At 41.5% G+C, this 10983-nt stretch overlaps 1 protein-coding gene across 2 annotated transcripts in view; it reads right to left on the reverse strand.

Annotated features, from left to right (window-relative positions):
* The window catches only part of LOC144246272 (uncharacterized), a 55363-nt gene that overhangs the window by 16092 nt on the left and 28288 nt on the right, over positions 1-10983 (reverse strand). The window lies entirely within an intron of this gene.

A 10983-nucleotide genomic window follows, 5' to 3' on the forward strand; every position in this document is an offset into this window, starting at 1 on the left:
GTTCTTTTCATGAGCTTGTAACCCTCCCTGCCTGTCCTTGTCTCGGTGCTGGCCAAGCTCAGTTCTAGCTTTCTAGAAATGTGGTGACTCAGAAAATTGCATTCTGATGTCCTCACATTGGGAGTGCCCAGCTTCTCAGGAGAATCTCCTTTGGCTTTGAATTCTGGGGTTTAAAAGATGGACCTTGTTATGTATACAAAAAGTATTTTAGAATATATTCATGTCTTTATGCTGAGATTAGATTAGGGTTTTTTTTGTTGCTGTTTGTTTGTTTGTTTGTTTTGGTTAGAATTGCGACATTTGACTTATATTAAGAAAAAAAAAAAAGTCTACAATCTGGCTTGAGGTGTCCCTGGGTACATAAATGTTAATAAATTAGGTAGAGTGTCTGTTCTTCATTCCCTGAAGGGAAGTGTCAAATTCTGGGTTGTATTTGTGTAGCAGAAGTTGCTTCCCTGTTTCCTCCTGGGCAGTGACTACATCTATTCTGTCTTCTGGAAACAGATCCTGGCCTGTGTATCACACAAACTGTGCTTGGGGGCTGTCCAGGAAAGTACCACTTGGCATAGGTCAAATCCATGCTGGGTAATGAGTTACTCCATCTACTCAGTTAAATAGCAGGATGATCACAGGCCAGTGCTCTTTGTCTGTCACCCTGCTTGGTTTGCTAGAATAGGCATAGCCCCCCAGATCCCATCAGTAGGCATTTCCAAGAAGCTATTCAGAGCATCTTGTCTCAACAGCTTGCTGGAGGAGCTGGATATAGAGAGACGTAGTATTTATAGGGAGAATAAAAGCCTAGCCCTGCCTGGGATTGGCACTGCTCCTCCAGCTCACCTGCTCTGGAGTTTGCAGAGGAGTGTGCAGGAATCTGGTACAGCATGATAGAGGTTTTACTACCTCTCTTTTGGGGTGGTGATGTACAGGATCACCAAGCTAACAGGTAGACAAAAAAACTCCTTCGTATTATGCCATCATGTTTCCCTTACGTATCTTCCACCCTCTCTACTCTTGCTCTCTCTTTCCATCCATCTGTCTCTAGACATCTTTTACAAGGGCTGGAGCATCACAGATTCTGAATAGTGACAGTTCCCAAGAATGCAGAATATCAGGAATTTGCTCAGACCCAATGGTAAAATACATCTCCATGCCAAGGTAGCCACACACTAACAAGCAAGCTATTCAGTAAAATCTCCTAAATGCAAAAATGCTTTTCATTTGCCCCCACTGGAACTCAGAAAGACTCTACAAGCTGTGCTAACTCAGTGAAAACACTAATGAGCAGGCAATGAAGACTGCTGTCCCCAGAAAGCTCAGATCCTCAAGCCTAAGCAAAAGCCAATCCTACCAGTACAGTGAAGGCAACTGAAACATCACAACCACAACCAGACACAGAGTCAGGAAATGGGGCTAGGGCACCCTAAGTCCATCTGCCCTTCAGCTTTCACCTGACTTGGGCTGTTTCCTCTTTCCAGAGTCACTCTGTCTCTATGCATCAGGGCCATGTGCTTTGATGCTTCTGTCTGCCCTTAGTGCATGGAGACAGAACCTTTGCTCTGCTGCTCCATCACAGCCCCTTATGAGACCTTGGACCCCTGAGCTCCAAGTGCTCTGAGCCAAAAGGGTCCTTCAAGATACAACAGCTGCCCAGGCTCACCTGAGCAGCAACTGAGCTACACCGAAGTAGCAACTTCTGTGTATTGGTCCAGAGGCAGAATATAATGAGAGGACAGAGCAAAAGTGACTCTACAAGAGTTACTTGAAACTTTAGGCAGAATGGGGAAGATCCAGCTTCCCACAAAACACGTGTGTATGTCAGCAATATTTTTCCACACTATTTCCCTAGCACTTTAGTTTAAATCAGAACATTTGAGGACTTCATAGCATCCTTATTCAGCCTGTCCCCTCATCCCTAGCCCCACCTTGCTAACTCTGAGCCACTGTATTTGGTTGGATGTGGAAAGCAAAGAAGAGGGTAGAAAAGAGAACATTTGTGTTGTGCAGTGGGTGCAAGCAGGGAGATCACTGGGGATTACACCAAGCTGGAGGGGAAAGAGCCCAGGTACTTGTTTGATACAGGAGGAAAGAGATGTGAGTGCTGGGTTGCTGCAGGAGCAGATGGGCCCAGGTGAGGTTCGGTGCTGGAGCCACCCCTGAGTGCAGGTGGTTCTGGCTCACATTCCAACAGGGCTTGGCTCCAGCTGCAGCACCACCAGCCTGACTCTGGCGTGAGCCCCGGCCACAGCTGTGCCTGCAGGAACACAGCCAGAGACCTGCAGCATCGACAAACTGCAGCTGACTGAAACCCAAGCTTTCTAACATGGGCTTTCCCAGCAGTCCCACTGACCTCAAATACCTGTGGGCTCTGGGCCTTGGTGGCCAAAAGGGGCCCTGGTGAGAAGAGGGTTTTTCAAGAACCTGAACAGACTGTGTGCCAGCTGAGCATCCCTCCCACAGTCTCCTGGTGTCTGAGTAAAAAGCAGCCGCCTGGGAAATAACTTAGAAATGCTAGCTCTAATTGAACTCTTGGCAAATACCATGGTAAGGTAAGCTGCTGCAGGAGTTGAATTTTTAGGAGAAAATTAGCAAGGTTAATTTCAACTGTTTTTCTAGACAAATAATGAACATGGGCAATAATTCAAATGTTTCAGTGAGCTAGAGCAGTACACCGGAATGGCCCAAGGGCATAACAAAGCAATGCTCGTATTTTTTAGCTCTGTTTTTAGTTTGGAGGCAATATTAGGAGGTTACATTGCTGAAGCAGAAGAACATTCATGTCTGTTGGCACTGCTACCACAGCACCTGACAGACAGGGATGCTTCACAGTGACAATCAGAAAAACAGAGAGAAGCAAAAACAATTGTTTTGCTGTTCTTCAAACTTCTAGAATGGATTAATTAAAAAAAAAATATTGTTTGAAGATACTGTAATAATTTTCTTGCAATAGTTTCAGAAAAAGAATCAGTTTATCAGGTTTTCTTCATCATGTTCACAATTAGCTGAGGAAATAAGGAGCAGAAAATAACAAATCTTACAAACATTTCTGGATTTTCAAGAGGTTAGGTTTTTCCAATACCTATTCATTATGAAATTTGAAAAAGGAAAGAATATGTGCATATATATGTGCCTGCAACCACATTTAGCTAAGATGAATTTTAGCTATGTATTTGTTTCTGTATGTTTATGAATAGTGTTTAATGGACATCTTTAATAAAGAAGGAACAAACCAAATGAAATTATTTAGGAAGCTTGCAAGCAGCAAAATTTCTCCATTCATAATAAAAACTTGCCTATTGCTTTACAAAATATCTGCCTGGATGCCTGCAGTGACATGATCCTTGGTTCTTTCACTGCCTAGTCCTGCTGCATGGGTAGAGCAGCAGTGGGGCCTCGTGGTGGGAGAGCAGACTGGAACCTCAGCTCAGCTCAGCTCAGCTCAGCTCAGCTCAGCCTCTCTTCTGCTGTCAGACTTCAGTCCTTCTATTTGTTCTTCCAGTGGGAGCAGAGTATTCACAGTATCTCCTTTTTAGACAGATAATTTGGGCAGTGGAGTGTGTTCTGAGGAACTTCACCTCCCTCTATATTATCCAGATATGAATCATGGAATCATTTAGGTTGGATAAACTTCAAAGATCATTGAGTCCAACTACTAACCCAGCACTGCCAAGGCCACCACTAAACCAAGTCCCCAAGTGCTACTTCTGCACATCTTGAAAATACCTCCAGAGATAGTGATTCCATCATTGCCATGGGCAGCCTGTTCCAATGTTTGACAGCCCTTTCCATGAATAAATTTTTCCTAATATCCAATGTAAACCTCCCCTGGCACAACCTAGGCAGTTTTCTCTGGTTCCTTTGCTTGCTAACTAGAAGAGACCAACCCCAGGTTGTAGAGGCAGTTGTAGAGAGCTATGTGGTCACCCAGAGCTTCCCTTTCTCCAGGCTAAACAACTCCAGCTCCCTCAGCCAAGGACTTGTGCTCCAGACCTTTTACCAGCTCTGTTTCCCTTCTCTGGACACGCTCCAGCACCTCAACATCTTTCTTGGGGTGAAGGGCACAGAACTGAATGCAGTGTTTGAGATGTGGCATCTCCAGTGCCAACTACAGGGTTACAATCAGGGATCTCATCCTCCTGGCCACACTGCTGCAGATACAAGCCACATTTTTGATATAAAGGTCAGGCCTGAAATTATGAGATTGAAAATTATTATTGTAGGGCATAAAATAAAAAACTTTATATTTTGGATTTTGTGTCATTTATGTTTTTATATTTTGCATTTATGTAATAAATGCAAAAAGCACACAGCTATTGCAAATATGAAGAAGAAATGTCTATTTATCTAACTTAGCATAGTCAGATTTTGAAAGGGCACCACTGCATAAAAGCCCATGGGAGGGAGAAAAGAACACACACAGCCTGACAAGAAAGATATGATATGTCTGAGCAAGCCAATGGAGATGTTAAAACACAGAAGCCCCACAGACATCTGCTAACTTGAACATGCAACTGGCAGCTATCTCCAAGCTGTGCTCTCATGTGGTTCTTGGCTGTTGCTTGCCTGTATTTTCTAATTCCAGCATGTCTCCTTGGTATTACTCCTACATGAACTGGCACTGTTGTCAGAGGAAATCATGTCAGTGCCCTGCAGACCATTTTTTGCCTTGTGAAGAAGTTAATTTGATGGATCTTGATGTTTAAAATAGAAACGCAAGTTCCATCTATGCAGGGCTTTATACTCTGTACTGGGAACACTGGAACCATGTGAAGAAATCTTCTTCCAGCCATGAAAAAAATCAAGGAGAAAGATACTTCCTTTCACTGTAGGGTGATGAGGTTCACAAGGAATTGTAATGGATACTCACGAAGTTCAGGGGGAAGAGTACTAAAAGAGTACTAACTTTCTTCAGTAGTCACTGAAAGCAGTGTGATAAAAAAAGTAGATTGGGATTGGCCAATCCAACCTAGTTCTGGGCTCACACAGGCTTGCAGTTCATGTGAAAGCTGAAGTGGGGTATAATTAATTATCAGGGCTAAACAAACTCTTGCAGTCTGCTAATGTCATGGATCATACAGTTACCCTTTCCCCTTCCCACGTTCTCATGTGATAGAGAGAAGTACCTCTTTTTGTACCATCCTATAGCCAAACCATCATGCACCCGTCTCCTTTTCTGAAATAAAGTGCACTGAAAAGACTGTAAAAATTCTGAATGAATATGACTCATGTCTTTTAGACATGTTCATAAAAATCCCCTTCTCATGGATTGACCTTTGCTATATGTTTTGGGCCATTGGACAGGTACATTTTGTCTGTAGCTTTTCACTGTCTTTATATCAAAGGACATGTTTCATAGCATTGATAAAATTCCCCTCTCACGTCCCATGAAACAAAGTCTTAAAGCTGAAGCCTGCAAAACAGCAATGCCTTTGCTGTTGTTCTTTAAGCATTGGTCTCCTGGAACCCACCATACCTCAGGGCTTACTTTGGAGATGAAAAAGAATATCAAGACATCTTGAGAAATACCCACACTGTTCAGAGCAAGATTCAAATGTAGTAGTGTAATTAAGTGTCTAAAAATGGCTTGTGGTACAGTCTCCATTTCTGTGCCTGTAGCCCTGCCCTTTGGACATGTCTTTCTGCCATTCATGAAATGCAAAGCATCAAGATGCAATTCTTGGAGGATGTAGCCACATTCATGTGTGAGGAAAACAGAGAGAAGCTTGTAGGGCATCCTCCAGGAATCCCATAACAGTGTGCCAAAAAATGTTTTGATAAGGTGCAATGGTATAATAAATACACCAAACACTTGTGATAACTATGTTATTCAGAGCTCCCAGGTCTTATTTTCTGCAATATGTTTGCCTTGTGAAGAGGATTGAGCCCAACAGTGCTTTATGGTCTCCAGTGGGGTCAAAAAATTGTAAAAAATACACTGCATCAAGATAATCTTCTATTTTTTGTTGGCTTCCTTTCCATCTTTCCTCTAGCTAACTACCTCTTCAAAGACAGAGATAGCAAATTAACTAAGTGTTTAAATGAAAGATCATCCTATTTCAGACCAATAATGCTCTATTAAACATCTTCAGTCTGCAAATCACAGCCTTCCTTCTAGCACGTGTTTTGTGCAATGTAAACCACTCAATCTGATTATGTGTGACTTTGAGCAGTGGATGGTTTTGTGCTTGTCTTTATGCGTAAAGGTAACTGTCAGCAAAATGAATGGAGCTTTGGGTATTCCTTATGTATTTGATGAAGCCCTTACACTCTCTCTACCAAGTATACTGTAAGTGCTTGACTAGATTTATCAACTGCTTTATAAGAAGAAGCAAGAAACCCAGATTAAAGGTTGCTAAGTTACAAACCAGATAAAGCATAGGCATATTTCCAAATTTATATAAGCAACATGCCTAAATTAAAGAGAAGTGTGAGAAGCTGTTTGAGCTCAAGAATAGGTTAATGTGCAAGACAGATTTTTTCTCTATTTCTCTGCGTGGCTTTACTTCCAGCAATATTTCAAAGGGGTATTACAGCATACAGAACCTATTACAACATGCCAAGTATGAGAGAAGTAATGCCTAATACCCAGCATGGGGGCTTTTTAATGGTGATACAAATATTATGCAGCATTTCCCTCCCCAAGTCAAGCCGTGCTTGCCTTGAATACAATCCTCCTACAAATACAAACATGTATATCCTGGGTGTACAGGCCCTTGTTACAATGGGGACAAAATAGAACTGCATTCACAGACAGATAACACAGACATTAATCCGACGATTGAAGAAATGGGATTTTGAACTGTGCAAATTCCAGTTCAAAGGAGGGATCCTTCTCAGTATAGATGTCTTTGTTATCAGCCTGTGTTTAGCTAATAAATGGTTTATTAAAATGGTCTGGCTGTGAGTGGCTTACATACATATTACTGGGTTTGAAGTGGTCCAAAATTATGGCTTTTTGTGCTAGAAGAGGTGTTAGGAGATACTTGTGTTCACCACATGGGGAAGCAGCATGCCGAAAAATGGAGTTCTAGAGGCAACGCTTTTTCAGCCTACTTAAGTTCCTTGGCTTTATTTTGGTCTCATATTATTATTAGTCATCATCACAGATGGCTGTGTTTTGAGAGCCCTGTGTTTTCTAGCGAGGGAAATGCTTCTGAAGCATTGAGCACTCGGACTAGAGGTGAAGGCCACTAGGTGTGAGGTACCTCAAGGCTGGCAGGAGCTCTCAGCTGTGAGCCCAGCTCTCCTGGAAATATGTGTGCAGCAGAGAACAAACTGACTACTTTAAAATATCTAGTGGAGAAATAACCATATTTTGCATGCCAGCTTTGGCCTTCAGAAAGGCTAAGTTGATACATTTATCAGGTGATTATCTCCACATATCTAGATTTTCTAAGGAAAAAAATAGAAAGAAATAAAATTTTCATTGAATTCCACCTACATATGGCTTGTTGCTAGAAAAGGTTCCATCAGGGGCTGGATAGCTGGGGTACAGAAGCACATTGCTTACAGGCCTTTTTCTCATGCCCTGCTCCTTATGCGGGTGCAGAGTCCAGCAAAACCAGGCAAAGTTATGCTACACCATATTGATGCCTTCAGGGAATTTCCAGGGAAAAGGTCAACTAGGGCCTTCAGGCTTCATTCTGGTAGTTATAAACAGAATAAACACCTGATTTCCAGACTGTAGACACCACTCAGTCTGGCTATATCATCCCTTAGAGCTCTGCAACATAATGTCTTAATAAAGTAGAATGATGATGTAATTTCATATTTTTATTTTTTTTAAGGAGTATTTTCTCTTACGTGAAAGAACAACAAAATGCAGCCTGATTCCTATCAGTTTATTTAATTGCCAGCCTTTCTATTTTCAAGAAATTTTAAGGTATGGATAATTATTATGAAAGGAGTAAGAAAGCAGGAAATAGTGCCTTTTTTTTTAGGTAGGAGACAAAAAAGTGCTCTGAAAGTCTTGCCAGACCAGACAGCAAAACATACCTTAATGTTGCTCAGTTATAGCAAGAAAAAAAAAATAGTATGACCCTAGATCTAATGGAAGTTCAGGGCATTACTTGGCCCATGGGCTGTCCATGCTCCTGTCTGCAAGCCAGACAGAGAGTATCGGAAACAAAAGTCCTGTGTTTTGGGCATTGATTAAAGTCTATCCTTGTCAGAGGTACTAAATTTATCTCACCTTTCAGCTGCTGCAACAAAATGCTCATTAGAAATAGTGTGCTTTAGAATTCTTTTTGCAGCTGCACATTTTTTCTTCTACTTAGCAATCAGTCTTGTCTCTGGAAAGAAGCACTTCCCATCAGTTTTTTATTTTCTTTGTCATGAAGCCTTTTTTACCTTTTCAGCTCGGAGCCCTAGAGAGAGTGACACCTCTCTGCTGGTGGTTCCTTTGTCACTGGTAGGACATTCCATCTGTACCAGCTGCTCAGTGCAAGGCACTTGATCCTTGTTGCTCTGAGTAAAGCCAGAGCACATATTTACAGCTGCAATCAAACTGATATTGCTTGGTAATCAATGTTTTGAGGATTTCTCAGACATATTGTACACTTTCCTACTCTTCCTTGCTATATGTAAAATACCACCTTGAGAACATCCAGCAGAAATGAATCCTGCTGCAACATAAAATTTTTGACTGAGCATTTGCATCATTGGCTTCATAGTTAGATGCTCTGTTTTTTCTTTATCTGTTTGCCAAGATGACAATTTAATCTCTCCCTGCCTGTCAGCTCTTGACTGTAAAATCCTTCAATCTGTGCTCCTGGAGAGCTCAGTCATCCCAAACAACCAGGGCCACTGTTTTGATAATTTCAACCCTCTTTGAGGGGTTTTACATCTGTAAACCCCTTTACATCTGTGGTGGTGAACTGATGAGACAGCAGCCTGAAAAATGAGCTTAAAGGGCTTTTCTATAGTCATCCTTCATTTTTATTATGTTACCTGTGTTTGATTCTCTCTTTTTAGGAAGAGAATAATATGACATTAACCATTATGCCCATTCTTACCCAAGTCACTGGAAATTCTTTCAGGAATATCAGGAAATTAAGTTCTACAGTTTCTATTTCATATTGTCATAGAATCATAGAATCATTTAGTTTGGAAGATGCCTCCAGGGTCAGCGACTCCAGACATTAACCCAGCACTGCTAAGTCCAGCACTAAATCATACCCCCAGATTTTAAACACCTCTAGGGATGGTGATTCAACCACTTCCCTGGGAATCCTCTTCCAGCGCTCCATAGCTCTTGTGGTGAAGAAATTTTTCATAATGTTCAATCTAAACTTCCCCTTTAGGCCATTTTCCCTTGGTCTATTGCTTGTCCTATCTTCAGTTCTCACTCATCCCTTCTAAAATAAGCCAGAAGCTTTTAACCTCCCAAGGAGCAGCATATCAAAGTGTTAAAACAACAGTGGCCTTTAAAGCTCTTTCCTTACATATCCATCTTCTCTTTCCTTCTCCTTTCCTTCTAGCAAAAACCAAGGCTTTGTGAAAGATGAAATCCCATGGGAAATCTGCTGCAGGGATTATGACATCAAATTTAATGGGCTAGTCACTGCTAGTCACTGCCACTTCTGAAGCAAGGCCTGCACTACAGATTTTTGTAAATCCCATAAGGATCAAGGCCATTTGGGACTGGATTGATTTTGCTTAACTGTGCTCGTCTAACTCAAATTTGATGCCCAAGGTTCAGCCACCTAGGGTCCTTCCAAATTCACAGTCTTTCTTCATGAGTCAGCCATTCTGCAGGTAGCCTTCTTTTTCCCTTGATTGTGTAGCAAACATCTGGGATTTGCCATTTTTGGAGAGTTAAGTTTAGAAGAGATGAATCATACCTCAGTATTCTGGTGCCTTCTTGCTGTCACAAGTCTTCCACAAGTTGAATCCCTGGATCCCTTAATTTACTCCTGCAACTTAAGTGGCTTTTATGAGGTTCTCTTCAGGAATCTCTCCTCACTATCAAAACTCAAGTGAGTGAGTCTTGTCCAATGTTACCCACATTAGGCTAAATACAAATACATGCTTATGGAAGAAGAGCAGTACTTCACACCCAAATCCCCCTATTTGAACCTACTCCTATTGAGATTTTATTTATTATTTATGATATCATCAGAAAAAGTCACAGTAGTTTGTAAATTACATTGGAGATTATAGCATGTGCCTTCTAACCCAAACACTGTGATTTACAGAGAATTTGGAATTCATTAGGGAAAAAAAGAGCTAAAAGTAAGATGAGAACAAGCTCCACAGCTAAGGAAAAAGAGCAGGAGTTAGCATGAATCTTTCCAGTATTATCTGTGGTAAAGTTGCAGAGACGTAGCACAGTTCTATTTCACTTTTATGAGATTGTATTCACCAGCAGTGGAGGTAACAGCAGTGATTTCAGAAACACATGAAAAATTCCAAATGACCTTATTTTTGAATGAACCCAAACCAGCAAATTCAGATCAGAATAATCTGTGGCAGAAAAAGATACACAGTGTGCAAGACCCATGGAGCTACAGTTTTTTTTTTTTTTTTAGACTAGCTGTATGTAGGGAAGAAAAATCTGCTGTATATTTCTATTTTGTGTTATTTTCCACTTAAGGTACATTGTCATCCTCATGCTAGATTTATTACGTTTCTGTTGAAAACAAAGAAGCCACATGCAGAGAGAGAGACACCCCCCACACCCAGAACTGCTCCCCACAGCCATGGTGTGGGAGCTGCAGCCTACCAGCAGTTCCCTGGGGGGGCTTTAATGGGGGTGTGCTGAGACTGATGCTGTATCTGCAGCACGTATCCATTTGTGGAGAATCCATACATAATCAGGCCAGCAGGGACATCCAAAAGCCAAAACCACGCAGCATCTCCATAACAATATCTAAGCCTGTGATGGTTACTAATATAATTCTGCAGATGGAGAATCACAAGGGTTCAGGACCAGTGGGGAATCTGGGATAACTGGAAGTTAAAAATAAATTAATCTATCAAACATGA

This window comes from Lonchura striata, chromosome 1A (genome assembly GCF_050655825.1).
Source record: "Lonchura striata isolate lonStrDom1 chromosome 1A, ASM5065582v1, whole genome shotgun sequence".
Lineage (NCBI taxonomy): Eukaryota > Metazoa > Chordata > Aves > Passeriformes > Estrildidae > Lonchura > Lonchura striata.